This window comes from Sus scrofa, chromosome 7 (genome assembly GCF_000003025.6).
Source record: "Sus scrofa isolate TJ Tabasco breed Duroc chromosome 7, Sscrofa11.1, whole genome shotgun sequence".
NCBI lineage: Eukaryota > Metazoa > Chordata > Mammalia > Artiodactyla > Suidae > Sus > Sus scrofa.
This window is the reverse complement of record NC_010449.5, coordinates 10,914,329-10,931,311: the sequence shown is the minus strand read 5'-3', so window position 1 is coordinate 10,931,311 and position 16,983 is coordinate 10,914,329. Positions and strand designations below refer to the sequence as shown.

Below are 16,983 nucleotides of genomic sequence, written 5' to 3'. Positions count from 1 at the left end.
CCCGTTGAAGTACCCGCGTGGGCGAGGGGACGTGCTCCCCGGAATCCCTCCCTTCTGCGGGCTGGAATCCAGTGCGTGTCGGGTCTCCCAGGCCAGAGTAATCCCTCTTCTCCAGACTTCCACGCTCATTGTCTAGACGTGCATTTGAGACTTAGGAGTCCTGACTGACTGAATTGCTTGCTCAGTTGTGGTCATCGTTCTTGGGGCATTTTATCTCAAAGCCCAACCTTCTTCAAGTTTATGAAGCAGAAGGGCCACGTCGTACACCTCCTTGTATTTCCCCCTCCCTGCCAAGAGCCTCACATGGATTTATTTGCATTTGGCAGTGTGGAGATAAATGAAGTGCAAGCAAATGAGAACGAGCAAAGGTTATTTATTCAGAACTTCCTTGAGCAAGGGCGTCCGCCACTGTCACTTAGGTTCTGGCAGAGACTCAGAGGCAGGCCGAAGAGGGGGAGGATTTATAGTGGAAAAGGGGACATCTTCAGGAGTGTCTCCACTGGACACTATTGCCACTGCGAAGCTGGAGGCAGGCCAGCTAGAAGCAAGGCGTCCCCTGCGATGGGGGAGGAGTGTGTATTTGACTTTCTCTGGTTTGTCTGAAGACGGAAGTGGGGACAAAAATTAGGAAAGCTCTCCGTTATTGAGTTCTGGCCATTTGGGGCCAGTTGTTACAGGGGTTATTATTTGACTTCTGGATTGTTGCTGCTGATAGTAGTCTGACTTTCTGTGAGCCTGATTTAGAGTAGGCTGCCTTCCTGGGCTGGTTACTGTAGATGATGGATGGTTCTCTGGGCTGCTCACTGCAGCGTGTAGGTCAGAACTCTATTTTTATTATATATGATCTGGCCAATGTTCCTTTGTATATTCAGGCTCTCAGTAGACATCAATAAATGGTGGTTGACATGAGGACGCAAGTTCGATCCCTGGCTTTGCTCAGTGGGTTAAGGATCTGGCATTGCCATGAGCTGTGGTATAGTTTACAGACATGGCTTGGATCTGGCGTTGCTGTGGTTGTGGCATAGGCTGGCAGCTACAGCTCCGATTTGACCCCTAGTCTGGGAACTTCCATATGCCATGGGTGCGGCCTTAAAAAAGACCAAAAAAAAAAAAAAAATGTTTTTGGTTGATTAATTCATAGCTCTATGGTTGGAGCTTTGAATTTCCAAATTGATATCCTTTCTCTTTCCTGTTGCTGCTTGGCTAGACAGTTTATTGAGCAAACATCTTCCCTTTAATTTTTGGATCAAGACCTCAGAAATAGCACAAGGGAGAAGGAGATTTACCCTGTTTTCCTCCCTTTTTTATTCATCACTTTGGAGTCTAAAACACCAATCAAGAATGGTCTCCATGGAGTTCCCGTCGTGGCTCAGTGGTTAGTGAATCCGACTAGGAACCATGAGGTTGCAGGTTGGATCCCTGGCCTTGCTCAGTGGGTTAAGGATCCAGTGTTGCCGTGAGCTGTGGTGTAGGTTGCAGACGCAGCTCGGATCCTGCGTTGCTGTGGCTGTGGCGTAGGCTGGCGGCTGCAGCTCCGATTAGACCCTAGCCTGGGAACCTTCATATGCTGTGGGAGTAGCCCTAGAAAAGGCAAAAAGACAAAAAAGAAGAAGAAATGGTCTCCAGTGTTTCTGACTAGAAATTACTGTAGTTCAAGTCCATCTTCGTATGATGCAGACACGAAGGCCTGCAGATGTGTTCGAGGTCATGATGGTGGGTGATAAGCCAAGATTACAGAAGAGGTTCCCACCGAAAAACACATAGATTTGTCTCCAGCGTGGACCTAATGGGTTTTTGTGCAACATGTTGGCACAAGAGAATGGGAGACCAATGAAAGTCTTGTATGGTTTTTGAACATTGGAAAAAAGCCAAGATCCGAAAAGTGGAGACCTTTAGAAGAGCGTTGCTTTGGAAGCCATGGAGCAGAAACACGTGTGGAGGGAAGCGTGTTGTCGTCAGCACAATGGGTGATGGGCTGTTTGGTTTCCTATGGCTGCCGTGTAACAGCGTACAACAGAATGGGTTCACTCAACGACAGAGTTATTTCCTCAGTTGGGCGGCTGGAGATCTGCAATCAAGGTGTCAGCAGGGCCACACTCCTTCCGAAGCCTGTAGTGAGACTCCCTCCTTGCCTCTCCAGGGTCTCAGAATTGCTGGCAATCCTTGAAATTCCCTGCTTTATAGCACCCTCTGTTCCAGCATCACATGACGTTCTTCCTGTATATCTCTGTTTCTGTGCCCAGATCCAGTCTCTTCTTTTAAGGTACTGGCCGCACTGGGTTAAGGGCCCACCCTCGGAGCATGGCCTCATCTTAGCTAAGGACATCTGCAATGCCCCTGTTTCTCATTAAGGTCCCATTCAGAGGTGTTGGGGGCTAGGACTTCAACATATCTTTTTGGGGAGACACAAATCAACCCACAGCCCAGGCCACCGTGCAGCCCTGCGTCCCCTCCATGGAACTCTGTGGTCGTCGTGAGTCGCTGACCTTCCCGTCACTTCCCAGCAGGGCCAGCACATGCTCATGACTAAACAGGGCTGATCCATGAGCCCTGCTGCTGAGCAGCGCCGCAAGCAGGCAGTGATGAATCAGAAATTGTCATTTAAATAAAGCCACCCAGTTTCTCTGTGAATATGTGTCACAGGGTAGTTAGAACCTCATACCCAACCCACTGCTGCACGTTGGTGGCACTGTTCAGTTACACATCTTTTTTGGGGAGCCTCTTACTCACAGTCCCCTCAAGCCTTATTTCTCTGGGGGAGCTGAGGGCGTGTGCTCACCCACCTTCCTTTCATCGCGTAACCTCGCCTGCCTCCAAAGTTCGTGCTGTCCCGAAGCTCTGTGCATCAGCCCAGGCACCCCTGTTAGTCACCTCTTGCCACTTTTCTCTTTTTTCACGCTTTCAGGAAGTAATGTTTTTACTCAGGTAAAAGAGTCATAGGAAGAGTGTTCTGCCTGTTTGATGATTCATTCCTTTGCCGTTTGCTGTTTTTAAAAGTTAGAGGGGAAAACCCTTCTGTTCAGGGCTTTGGTGAATGGGCTTGGTCAGTGACGGTGAGAAAATGCAGTCATAAAACACTTTCAACTTAAAAGCGGAAGTCATCCTGTTTATTGGTCTTTCCGATCCTTCTGAGGGGCAGCATCATAGTTCTCATAGCCCCTGGAATACGTGAGATGGGCTTCCCGGCTTTCAAAAGACCTGCTATCCGTCCATCTGACTTCCTCCATGTTTTGTTGTGAGTGAGTCATGGCAAGATGGGTGCCCTGTCAGGACTCTCCTCACTTCACGCGTGGATCGGTCCTGGTCACAGGCTCAGAGCCTCTCAGAGCTGAGATAGAGCTGGGCTTAGGCAGCTAAATGGGTCCCTCAGAGGGCTTCGGGTGCTGAAAGGGGTTCCCTCCAAGTTCGTATGTTGAAGTCTTAACCCCTGATACCTCAGAACGTATTCGGAGATTGAGTCTTAAAGAGGTCAGCAGGTTAAAATGAAGCCATCTGGGTGGGCCCTAATCCAGTAAGACTGGGGTCCTTACAGAAGAGGAGATGAGGACACAGTGAGGACACAGGGAGACAATGGCCATCCGTGAGCCAAAGGAGGGAGGCCTCGGGAGAAACCAGCTTGTCCACACCTTGATCTCGGACTTCCAGCCTCCAGAGCTGTGAGGCAGCCCACACCTGTCGTCTCAGTTGCCCCGTTTGTAGAACTTTGTTGCAGAAGCCCTAGCAGACTCACACAGAGGGGGACAGGTTTCCGACGTGTAAAGGGAGCCCTTAAAGGTACTGTGTCAGCCATGGAGATCCTGGTCCAGGCCCCAAAGACCTGCCGGCCCAGCCCTCATCCCATTTCTTGACGAGATGTTGTGTTTGTTCTACTTTGTTTACGGATTCAGTTCAGCTGGCATCTCGTTGGCGATGTCAATTCTTTTGCCATCTTCTGCAATACCAAGGGAGAATTTTTCTAAGCTAATTTTTTTTAGCTGCAAAGATGACAAATGCTATCAATGATATCCAGCCAGAGTATATTTTCATCCCTTTTCTTCCCATCAAGATAAGCCAAAAGTATTTGTTGCCAGAAATGGAAAACAGCTTGCTCATCAGCCAGATGATTGCAGTGTTCAAAAGTTCCTCTCATTTGCCATGTGTGTGAAAAGTTAAGAATTGAAAACAGACACGCTTACTCTGCTTAAACTGTGAGCTCTGTGAAGCAAGGAAAAGAGATATTTGGATACTAGAAGAAGAGTGGTGGAGATGGTTTTGATGGGAAAGCGAAAGGGTCTTTTCAGATTGCTCTGAGCTGAGAACGCCCCCCCGCCCCGACCAGTTGATTTAATAGATGTAATAGAGGATAAGGCTCTCCATCAATTAGACGAAAGATGAGCCTCAGGTTACCAACCACCGCAGCTACCTTTGTGTTCTAGAAGAAACCCCACTGTCCTACACAAACGGGGCCCTTGGGACCTTCACTCTCTGACCTGAAACAAAACTATCTAGGCAATTCAGTTAGACGTTTCCCTGGCTGCCTTGATGGCGATACCTCCATGAGTTGTCAAGAGACGTGAGAAGTTTGCAGTGGGCCTGGGGCTTCATTAGAAACAGGCAGCCTTCAGAGGATGGACTTGAACTGTTCCGTTATTTTCACTCATGAAGAAACCAGGGATATGGGTCGAGTGTCTGAGAGTCAGTTCAGTTGCCCGGTGGTCATCCCCTTATTATGTTACAAGGCCGTGTGTTTGCTGAGTGGTTTCTGATCATTCTTAGTCGTCTGTCTTTGCAACGACTTCGGGGACTGTGTGACAATCAAGAGAGCTATTTTAAGGTATAGAAATGCAGGCTTACAGAGGTCAAAAGATTAACTCAGGATGGACCAACCAACCAACAAAAACCAACCCTGCCCCCCCCCCAAAGAAATCCCCTGAATTAAAATCAGGGTTCCCACTCAGGGCTGTAATTACCATTGCACAGATTTCTGGAAACACCCATCATCACTTTGTGTCTTTAGGAATCATTTGCCTCTCAACACTCGGATTTCCTCCTGGACCTGATTCTCAGGGTCCTGGAAGTTAACTTGAACCCCGGGATTTGGCTACCTAAGAGAAGGGGAAAAAAACAAACCCCAAACACCTGCCCTGATCCTTCTTTGTTAAGGCCAGCTCAGAGTAGGGCAGAGTAAGTTCTCACGCAGAAACAATGCTGCATTGAGTTCCACTTCCTACGGGCGCATTCCTGCCTGCCAATTTGTGTTCAGGGTGGGTGTTTTTAGCAGCGGGGGCCTCTGGCTGGCTGCGGGCGGGAGGGGGAGGGGGCGGGGACCAACTTTCAGGTGCACACGGGCCGCAGCGCTCAGTCTCCTTTGCCTCCACTACCCCCCCCCCCCGCCCGCCGCCGCCCCCCCAGCCTTCCCTGGGCCCTGAGCCTCGCTGTGGCCCCTGCTCGCTCTTCCTCAGATGAAAGCACGATCCATCGATCGGAAAAGGTACCTGTTCCAAGTCTGTGAGCGGAGAAACAAAAGCCCCGCCGCGGACACCCTCCCACTAACTGGTCTTAATGGTAGGTTTAATTTCCTCGGCTCCCTGAAAGGAAGGGCAGGACCGCCGCGGAAGGAGCCCGGCTGCGGGTAGTGGCGGCGGTGGGGAAACGACAGCTGTCGTATTCATGGTTAATCAGGTGTGTCTGTCTTTGTGTCGCATCTGTCTGCTACTGTTGCTGGGCCACATGTGAAAGGGAGGGGGCCCTGCGTGTTCAAAGGCAGCAGCCTGACCTCTGCTTCGTCCTCCTCGGGGCGGGCAGCGTGTCTATTTAACTTTCCCCATTCTAGGAAGCTGTAATTCTACTCCATTAGCCCACCCTCGCCATTTTGGCCTGACAGCCGCAAGCTGCATCCAGAACGCCGTAAATCTGCCCCAGAAGGAGGCCTCTCCCTCCCGCTGCTTTTCCTGGGGATGCCCTTCAGTCTGTCCGGCCGGAGAAAACCAGAAAGAGAGAGAAACACGAGAACACAGGGCGTCTTGGGCCGCCTCCCACCTGAAATTGACCTGGACGCCGAAGGTCCGTTTTCCCTCCTGAGCTCGGGGCCCCAGGGCTTCCTGACGCCACGACCAGGACCCAGGACCCAGGACCCAGGACCAGGACGGCCCTTTGCTCCAGATCCGCTTGTCTCACACACGCGGGTGTTTGCATCAGAGCTTAGTCATCCCCCTGGAGCCCTGTCCTCCTCCAGCGTCCCTGCAGCCCCGGCCTCTTCTCTGCCCAGGCCCAGGGGGCGAGGGCGGAGCGAGGGGGAGGCTCTGGCTTCTCTTTGGCACCTTCCACAGCCCAGCCCAGCCCAGCCCAGCCAGACATGGCTGAGCAGCCAGAATGGGAACAAGCCCACCATCCACCTCCCAGCGCATGAGGCTGTATTAAGGCTCAGTGTCCACAAGTCTCCAGTGGGAGGGAGGCTCCAACTGACCCCTCCTACCAGTGGTCCTGGGGGCTCCACCTCACCCCTTTGAAAGTCCTTTGCTTCCAGCCCTTCTGTTTCCAGCCCTTGTGTTTCTTGGAGTAAATGGTAGTCATCAGCCTTTTCCAGGCCAAGGAACTCTCACTCAGATTTTGATTTTCCTTGAGAGTCAGCCAGGGTTCAGCAGAGTTTGCCACTTGCAAATCTATTTTTGTTTAAGCTACTTCTCAGTACAGGCACAAACTTTCACTCCATCGTGTTAATTTTTCTTATGAGAAGGCTGGAGTCAGGCTCTACTGACCTGGTGCTTTTGGTGTGTGTGTGTGTGTGTGTGTGTGTGTGTGTAGAGTACGTATCTTTTTTTAAATCCAAATTATTGCCTTCCCAGAGTGTGGCTTCGCGTCAGTCCAGCTGAGTTTCTTTCATCCATGAGCCTGTATGGGCTGCCAGGGCTGAATGATTAACCTGCAACTTTGGGTTCAGGAAGCTCTTGTTTCCTTGATACTGAAGGAATTTGGGAAGCCATCCTGTTGCCTTGTGTGCTGCCATTTTCCTCTGCTACTGCCTGGATCTCCAAATTTCGGTGAAGTCAGTAGGTAAATATGAAGCTCTCACTAGAAGCCTAGCATTCTGCTAGACTCTTGTGAGGCCTTGAAGAACATATCATCTTTGAGAGACCAAGGATTGTATGAATAAAGGAATAAATAACAAAATAAGATTGAAAAAGTTTTAATAACTTAAATCAAAGTCTAACATACATGAGGGAAAATGCACAAATCCTAAACATATAGCTTGATGAATTATCACAACTAAACACACTCCTGTTACCACCGTCCAGAGCAAGAAACACAACTCTGGGCATTTCCCTGGTGGCCCAGTGGGTTAAAGATACAGCATTGTCACAGCTGTGGCTCAGGTCACTGCTGTGGCATGGATTCAATCCCTGGCCCAGGAACTTGCCAAAAACAAACATTTTAAAAAGAAACGCAATGTTATTGCAGCTGGAAGCTTCTTAATGTTCTAGGCATATGGGAACTTTGCAGTGTCTAAAACTTCTCTCCTGCAACACAGTTTGGAACTGAGATTACGTTCTTAATTACGTGGCTATCGACGTTCAGCAATGGGAAGGTTCCCACTGGCTGGAAGGGATTTGCTCAGGGAGATTTTGAATGTGACCTGGGTTCTTTCTGAGCTTGGACTTTGGAGAGCCCAGGTTGGCTGGATGTGTGGTGCTCATGGCTCCAAGGAAGGACGTGGAAGATTCTGGCATCTTTTTAAAGAAACTGTGGTAAAGTATACGTAATATGAAATTTACCGTCTTACCCGTTTTTGCGTGTACAGCTCATAGTGTTACTGACACTCAGATCGCTTCTCAGCCAGCCCCCGGAACTCTTTTCATCCTGCGGATGGAAACTCTGTGTTGGCTGAACAGTAGCTCCCAGTCCCCTCTCTCCTCAGTCCCCGGCAACCACCGTTTTCCTTTCTGTCTCTACAGACTTGACTGCCCTTGGTACCTCGTATCAGTGGAATCCTACAGCGTTTGTCCTCTTGTGACAGGCTGATGTCTTCGAGGTTCATCCGTGCTGTAGGGCACTCAGGATGTCCTCCCTCCTTGGGCCGAGTCCGGCTCCACTGTGGGCCTGGGCCGTGCTCAGTCAGCCCCTCAGCTGCGCGTGAGCAGGTGAGCCCCTCCTGCGTTCTTCTTCCGTGAGACTGCCGTGCACGATGCTGCTGGAATGTGGATGTGCAACGATCATTTCAAGACCCTGCTTTCAGTCATTTGGGGCACATACTCAAAAGCAGAACTGTCACATCACAGGGCGGTTTTGTTTTGAAGTTTCGGAGGAATAGCCGTACTGTCCTCTGTAGCAGCAACACCGTTGCGGCAGCAGGTTCACTGGACCTTTGCGCCTGCACGGCCTCTGGGGCAGCGTTACAGGGAGGGGGACGCAAGGGCTGGGTGTGCAGGGGGTGCTGGCGTAGGGGGGGTGCTCTGGACTCTGGAGGCTCTGGTCCCGGGGACTTGAGGGTGGATGAGGCAGGAGAAGCTGGGGCCACAGCCGTTCCATGGTTTACCCTGGAGACTCCAGTGAACAGAGTGGGAGTGATTTATTTTCCACAAAGAGAGATGACTTTGTCTTAATTTGTGGGAGAATGGAGGGCCAGGGGGTTCCTGATGACAAGGTACTATTCAGAGACCTAACTCTGTTCAGCGTTATCTCCTCCAGATTTTATGGGACTTTAGGTAAAGGTGTTGGTGAGGAAGAGGGAGGGACATGGCAGCAATGGCACCAGTCTCTCTATCCAGTAGAGACGGGCAGGCAGGGGTGCTACCTGAAAAAAAAGCTGGTCCTTGGAGAGTTCCTGTTGTGGCTCAGTGGTAAGGAACCCAGCTACTATCTATGAGGCTGGAGGTTTGATCCCTGGCCTCACTCAGTGGATTAGGGATCCAGCGTTGCCATGAGCTCTGGTGTAGGTTGCAGACTCAGCTCAGATCTGGCATTGCTGCGACTATGGCATAGGCCAGTTGCCGAAGCTCTATTCGACCCCTAGCCTGGGAACCTCCATGTGCCCCATGTGTGCCCCCCAAAAAAGACAAAAAAAAAAAAGCTGGTCCTTGGAAATACAAGTGCTGAACCCTAATGCCAGAAAAACCCTTGTGTTGGATATTCAGAAACTTTTTCTAGCAAATTTTAAGTGTTTCTGTGTTCTAAATCTTGATGCTTTTTGCCAGCCTAGCCATCAACATGTGTTTGAAGTGGGCATTCTGTGGGTCACGTGGGTAGGGATCTTCAGGACTCAGATATGGGGATTCATTATTATCAAAAAGAATATACATAAAAGATTTGCTTCTTCCAAATCCATTAGCGTTGGACATCTCCCATTTTATCATAAAAACAAAGCAAAACAAAACCCACAATTAGTCACGGTACATATTTGTTCTTAATCTTAAGTCATGTATGGCTGGGAGTTCCTATCATGGCTTAGTGGTTAAAGAACCCAATTAAGATCTGTGAGGATGGGGGTTCGATCCCTGGCCTCGCTTAGTGGGTTAAGGATCCGGTGTTGCTGTGAGCTCTGGTGTAGGTTGCAGATGGAGCCTGGATCCCGCATTGCTGTGGCTGTGGTGTAGGCCAGTAGCTCCAATTCTGTCCCTAGCCTGGGAACTTCCTTATGCTGCAGGTGCAGGCCTAAAAAGCAAAACAAAACAAAACAAAGTATTGTATGGTTACCACCTAAAGTGTCTAAAGGAAAAAAATAAATGCCCTACCCCAAAGGGGAACTGTTATTTAACAGTTTGTCTTTCTTTTCTTCCAGAACGTTCTACATACATTAAGCACAAACATATCTGTGTTTCTATGCATGCAAAAATGCCTGAGATAGCTCAGTCTAGTTTCTACTAGTCCAAACATTACTAATATCGATGCACAGGTAATAATGCACAATAAATGCTTTACCATGCTAAGCTGCTGTCACATATTGTTGAAGCTCAACCACATTATTTAAAATCAGTATTATTCTCATTTAACAGAAAAGAGGTTGAAAAGATTAAGACACTTGTCCAAATGCACACAACATGTTGGAAGTGGAATTGGGACAAGAATCCAGGTCTTTGAAATAAATTCCAGTCCACCCGTCCTTCTCCTCCACCATCACTGGCGGCCAGATATCACCTTACAGAAAGGTTCAGAGAAGCTACCAAGTCACCATCTTCATAAAACTTGCTAATCTTGATCTCTCCTCGGTGTCAGTTTATATATTTATTTATTTATCTTGGCTGCACCTGCGACATGTGGACATTCTCTGGTCAAGGGTCAACCCACACCACAGCAGTGATCCGAGCCGCAGAAATGACCACTCTGGAACCTTAATCTGCTGAGCCACTGGGGAACTCCTCCATGGTGTCAATTTAGAAATCTTTAATCTTACACTTGTGCGTGCACTGAACTCATTTAATATAAATAAAATAAGAATAGAGTTTATTGAAATAGACATTAATAGAATCTTAGGGAAGACAACTCTTAGAAAAAATGTTTAGTATTCATGGTGTGTGTGCAGCAGCTTATTTAAAAAGTTGTTTTGATAAGGTACGTGCCTTGAACGCCTACTATAGGGATTTAGAAGACGTAAAATAGTGTAATCTTCTTGCCCAACTGAGTTTTAGGTCAAACGGCAAAAAGGTGTTGATCTGCCTCCTTGATATAGAATGATAACTTTTTTTCTTGCTGAGTTTTTTTAAAGTACATTAGTTAATTAAGAACCATTTATCTAGAGATATGTTTTCTTTCTTATCAAGTACACACTGAGAACGTGGCCATAGATGTTACATAGCAACAGAAATGCCTCTGTGATTTTGGAGGTGAATTCTTTTAATTTTCTTTTTTTAACCTCACAGTTGCTGTATAGGGAATTATTGATAGTTCATGTTTTATTTCCTTTTGTTATAAAATCTTCATAGTTTGCAAAAATAAAACTTAAGAGCTGTGTGTCCTTTATTTCCTACTCCCTGTGAGAAATGTTAAGATAGAGAGAGAAGATTCAGTGATGGCTTTTGTTGGTGGAGAAAATGCGGCTGGAAACTGGTAGATAGGAGTGAGGAAGAAAAAATTTCTTTAGTACTGTACTAGATTCAGCTGTAGAGGAGACAGAAATATAACAATGGCCTAGAAAAGGTAACCCGTATTTCTCTCTTAAATAAAAGATGTTCAGAATTAGCAGTCCAGGGCTGGTAGAGTTCCTCCATGAGGTTTTCAGATGTTCAGTTTCCTTCTAGTTCATTAGCCTGTCATTCTTAGAAAGCAACTTTTGTCTTTATGGTCTTTATTGTCCAAGATGGCTGCTAGAGCTCCAGCCATCATATTTGTATTCTTTAAAAGAGGAAGAACATCCCAGAAATTCCATACAGTACTTCAGCTTGTGTCTTATTATCTAAAACCTAATTATTTGGTCACTTAGCTGCAGGGTAGGCTGGGGAATATGGTATTTATTGTGGATGGAAGTAAGCTGGAATGAAAATTGATATTCTCTTATTTAAAAGGGAGGAGTGGATATTGAGAGGAAACTCATATTCTTTGACACAGTTCATCCATTTTGCTCCCCTCCCCCTCGCTCCCAATACCCCTGCGTACCTGTCTTCTGCCTTCTTGTTACCTGGGTTATCATGATAATTTCTTGAGCTTCAGAACCATCCTGCACCAAGATGCAAACTTGGGAATGAATGCCACGCCCAGCAGAGCAATAAGATTCAAGTCACGTGAGTCCCCTGGCACTGTTTTGATTAAGCCTTTTTTGTTAAGATTTTGATAGTTGTGTCTGGGCTTCAATCTTAACTGATACAAGTGTAATATAAACTTGGAAAGTGGCTTTCTCGTTAAGATCATAGCGAGTTTTGCCTGCCAGTGCAGATGAACTGACCCTCCACCCATCCATCCCGGGCTGCTCTGTGCCCAGCACCAGGGATACGAAGCTGGCTAAGACATAGACGTACCTGGAGGAGCTCACACTCCAGCAAGGGACACACAAACCAACACCGTAAAAGCACTGCAGTTGCTTTAGTAGAAACCTGTATGAAGTAGAGTGGAGCCCAGGGATATTTGTAATATTCTCTGCTGCCATCTTTAGACTGAAAAAAAATAACCCCAAACCCCTTATAAGTAAATCTGGGGTGTTAACGATCCCGTATTTTTCTTCTTCAGTGTCAGCATGTTGATCATCTCTTATTATTTCTTGAGCATAAAAAAATGTTGTTTTTGTTTGACTTATATGAGGAATATGATGTTATCAGATTAAACACTAATTTTCCCTTGAGAAAATTTCAGGATGATAGGAGTAGACTATTTTTACATAAAACCAAAGATAGATTGGCTACTTATAACCTGCTCAAGAGGAAGTGAGTGTTTTAGGTGAAAAGAAATGTATTTTTCCTTTTACGTGTTAGAGTAAGCTGAATCTGTGTTTACTTGCTGTTATTCGCATTGCAGCAAATCATCCCCGCATTTGTGTGTTCCAAAGAGCTCTAGGTGATTTCTCACAGCGACTTCCACAGACAAGGAAGCCGAAGTTCCTGAGTGTCTAGGCAACTTTCCCAAGGTCCTGCCACTGTAAACAAGGGAGGCTGGATTTGAATTCAGATCTGGACTCTTTTGTATTCTACACCTGTGCCAATCACAGCCTTACCATGGAGACTCGGAAGTGAAGGCAGAAGGAGGTGGAAGGTTAGCCGAAGCTAGAGAGGAAAAAAGGTTAAGCTCTTGCGAAGTTTTCCTGCTCAGCCAGGAAAACATTGCTGCCGTTATCAGGTAATTGAAGTGTCAACGGGATGCTGTCAGAAGGGCTGGATGAATTTGTTCCTGTTGGCCTGTACGCGGCTGCTGAGTGAGCCGCCCAATTGCAGTTTTTAGGTAAAGAAACTCTCTGGCGATTGAGGGAGTTCCTCTTTCGAAGCAACTCCACTAACATGCAAAATCAGCGTCCCTGCCATTGGCCTCGTTACTGCCTCCAACACTGATCCTTCCATAAAAGAGGCGTCTGTCACTTGACGGGACTGAGCCTGTGAGACTGGGGAGGCTTCCCTGGCTTGGTTTGCTCACATGTCTGCACACTCTCTTTCCCTGGTGTGTGTTCTTTCATGGCCAAGTCCGGGTCGCCCGGGGACCTCCCTGTTCTTTGGCTCACGAGTTTGAGGGAGAGACCTGGACCCTCTTCCCCGGGTTGGTGATGAGGAGGCTAGACTTCCTTGCCTTCATTTTGGTCCCTGACCTCCTCCCTTGTCTTTTTCTTTCTCTCCATTCTCGTTCTCCTTTCCCCATGGACCACCAGCCTCTGTGTCACTGTCCCCCCCCTTTCTTGGTGCCCTCCCTCCTCCATCCTGGCTGTCACCAAACCTCAATGCTCACACCTTCTACTGGGAGAAGCAGTGGTTCAATGGAAAAGCCGTTGAACGGTTCACTGGTCCTCTCGCCGGTCCGCATCTTGACCCCTGACAGCCATTCAACTGCTGCCCGGGGAACTGGAAAGAAATAGCTCAAGCATTTGTTTCTTTCTTTCTTTTTTTTTTTTTTTTTTAAATATCTTTTTGCCTTTGCTAGGGCCGCTCCCACAGCATATGGAGATTCCCAGGGTAGGGGTCTAATCAGAGATGTAGCCACTGGCCTACACCAGAGCCATAGCAACACGGGATCCGAGCCGCGTCTGCAACCTACACCACAGGTCGCGGCAACTCGGATCCTTAACCCACTGAGCAAGGCCAGGGATCGAACCCGCAACCTCATGGCTCCTGGTCAGATTCATTAACCGCTGCGCCACAATGGGAACTCCCAAGAGCATTTGTTTTCTTAGTAACCACATAGGTTTTGGTGTTGTTCGGTGGCATGTGTACTTTTGATCAGCTTTCATTTCCAATTCTGGGATATGCCTTTTTTAAAAGCTTGTGTCTTTCACTCGAAGTGTAGTTGATAGATGACTTGTAAACACATGTTGAAACAGTAGGTCCTCCAGGTGATGTCTCATATTATAGACACTTAGAGAAAGGTATCTTTTGTTTGTTGAAGAGTAGGAGTGTTATTACAATATCTGTCACACTGGGAGGCAGTCAAGGGATCTTTTAGTAAAAAGTGATTGATCTTTTACCCCCTCCTTCGGAGATATTGAAAGAAACCCCCCCCCCAGTGCTTTATAGAATCTCCTCAAATTACCTGATCTTCCACTCCTAGTGTTGAAAATATTTCATTTTTTTACATAACGTTTTAAACGACACTCCGTGTAAAAAGTAACAGAAAGTGTGCACAACCACACCAGATAAACATAGACATCATCCATGTTTGTCCAGGTTGTCATGTTTCACTCTATTTCCTTTACTTAGGGTGATAGAGCCTTTGCTAGGTAATCGCGCTGTTGCCACTGGAGATTATGGACTTTTTGTCAATGTATTCTGAGAAGGTGAGAGGCGTCTCGATTCCTCTGAAGTGCTGGGATCTTCTATGAGTCAGTCAGTAGCAGCATTTAGTCCTTCTGCTCAGTAATCAGATGTCCACCATTCCCGCGGTGGACACCTTCACGGGTCTGAGAAGTCAATGTTCTCAACCACGGTGTCCACGCTGGATGCGGGAAGGGATGCGTTAACTGATAATTGTTGAAATACCAGCGTTTTGATTCATTTACTTTGTTGGTAAATTCCAGTGCATTCCAGAGGCAGCCTCCTTACAAATGCTCTTCTGAGATTCTTGGGCTCTAATGTGCTTTCTTGATGGGAGAGGAAGGGGTGGGTGTGCACCTGGCCTGCGGTCATGGGGCCGTATTGGTGTGAACATTATCTGGGTTGCGATCTGGGTCAGAAGGAACAGAGAGTTTCCACCCCTATGGCTCCCTGTTGGAGGATGTGGTTGGTTTCCACTGGAGAGGGGCTGCCGGGCCTCTCTAGTTAATGGCGTGTAGGGAAGGGGCTGTGGTAGAGAAAGGTCTGCATGCTGTAGCCCCACTCTGCTTCTGAAGCCGAGATCAACAGAGTCAGAAGATTTCAGCGAGAAAACAGAAGCAAAGTCTCCTTCTGAGAAAATAGCTGAAGTCTGTTCTTTTGTAATTTTTTGGACACTTTTTTTTTTATTACAGTAGCGTTAAATCTTACAATGCTGTGTCAATTTCTGCTGTCCAGCAAAGTGACCCAGTCATGCGTATACATATATTCAAAATCTGTTCTTTTGATACATGTAACCGTTTCTGGCCAAAAGCAAAAGGCCGACATTTATTCTTTGACATCAGCTCCAGTCAATGGGAAGGGTCACCTTGCAGGTTTGGGGCCTCTTGTCACTTGCTGCACAGTTTTCGTGGCTTCATTTTCTCCCTCTCTGAGTTTTATGGAACCAACTCCTCCATAGATTGTGTGTGTGTGTGTGTGTGTGTGTGTGTGTGTGTGTGTGTATGTGTAGAATGGCTGTGGTAGAACTAGAAGACCCCTCCCTGAACTGGGCAACTTGTACTTGGCCTGAGGACTTGCAGGCTCGCCGAGTCTACCGTTGGTCCGCACAGGGGCGACTGCAGGAGTTCCCACACCTCCGGTTTGCTGCTTCAGTGACAGCTTGGCTGCCCAAGTGTGTGGGGGAGGGAATCACAGCTTTTGTTTTTGCAGCAAAGGTCTTTCAGCTTTTTTTCCGTGGGAACCAGTTGACATGTAGTTTCAATGACCCCTTGCAATTTGTCAACCTGGAGGAGGAAAGATCAAGGTCTTATATTTGGGTGTAACGTTTTCTATACCATTTACTTTTGCCTGATGACATAGGAGGACTCCTAGGAAACTAGAGCAGCATCCTAGGCACAATGCAGAGGGCCAGACCGGAAGGAAATCCAGCCCTTAGAGGCAGCTGTCTGCTAGAGGCTGTGAACGGGAGCATACACCTGTGAACGAGGAAGCGCTCCCTGCCCCGGGGCTGGGGGGTAGGGGAGACAGCAGGAGGTGAGTGCTCGGAGTTTGCTCAGAGCAGCGGCCCTGAACCCACTATTTCAGGTGATCAGGCGCACAGAGGTCCTCCGATGCCTGAGGCAGCCCAGGGAAACGGGGCCTCTTGCATCCCAGACTCCTCACTTGGTCTTGCGGGGTTGCTCTCCTTGCCTGTGTCAGCCTCTGCTACCGCTGCAGCCCCTGCTGTCTCTCGTTCCACTCCTCACGATTCGGGCTTCCTTGTGCCTCTTCTGGTGATGCTTGCTTGCTCCTCCCCAGATGTGGCCGCAGACGTGACGGATCTCACCACCCCGCGTCCTGCGAGGCCTGATGGGACCACGCGGTGTGGTGGTTCCCTCTTGGCAGAGCTTCCCGCCCCGGCCAGCTCTTGCTTGACTTGTTTGCCGCTGCTCACATCAGATGGGGCAGCAGGGAGGCAGGACCCTACTGGATGAAGCTGGCCTTTGAAGAGGGAATTGCCCGAGGTGAGCCCCTTCCTCAGAGAAAGGCTGTGGGCCATTGTAAAGGGGACACGTGTGGGACAAAAGTTTTTCTTGGAGTTCCCGTCGTGGCGCAGTGGTTAACGAATCCGACTAGGAACCATGAGGTTGCGGGTTTGGTCCCTGCCCTTGCTCAGTGGGTTAAGGATCCAGCGTTGCCATGAGCTGTGGTGTAGGTTGCAGACGCGGCTTTGATCCTGCGTTGCTGTGGCTCTGGCGTAGGCCGGTGGCTACATCTCCGATTCGACCCCTAGCCTGGGAACCTCCATATGCTGCGGGAGCGGCCCAAAGAAATAGCAAAAAGTCAAAAAAAAAAAAAAAGTTTTTCCTGAGCCTCTCTGCAGCATAGAGGGAAGAAGATTCAGTTTTCTGGGAGAAATCCTCGGGAGAGCTGAGTGCTGGGTCAGAGGAGGGCAGCGTGAGAGGACCGCCCACCTGCCTCCAGATTGTGGGGTTGCCTAGAGGAATTTGAGAATATATGGTGGATTCTTAGCTTGTGCCTGATGTGCGTCCCCCCTCTGGTGCCTCTGTGTTTGTCGTGGGAAGGGTACTGAAGACCAGGGGTCCAGAGGAGGCAGCCCAGAACCAGAATGTGAAGGTGTGGGAGCTTGGGC

General features: G+C 48.3%; 2 long non-coding RNA genes across 3 annotated transcripts in view; one reads left to right on the top strand and one right to left on the bottom strand.

The window, feature by feature from the left end:
• The window catches only part of LOC110261780, a 207,717-nt gene extending 198,871 nt beyond the window's left edge, over window positions 1–8,846 (top strand). The window contains exon 3 of the long non-coding RNA XR_002346317.1: window positions 7,932–8,846. This is a non-coding gene — a long non-coding RNA (uncharacterized LOC110261780). The remainder of the gene's footprint in view (window positions 1–7,931) is intronic.
• Window positions 355–7,937, bottom strand: LOC102163473. Of its 2 annotated transcripts, none has more exons than XR_002346315.1 (2): window positions 6,019–7,937; window positions 355–4,783 (listed from the first exon to the last, which is right to left on the bottom strand). It is a non-coding gene; the product is annotated as an uncharacterized LOC102163473 (long non-coding RNA). The 2 variants fall into 2 exon arrangements; XR_002346316.1 differs by having other exon boundaries at window positions 355–4,194.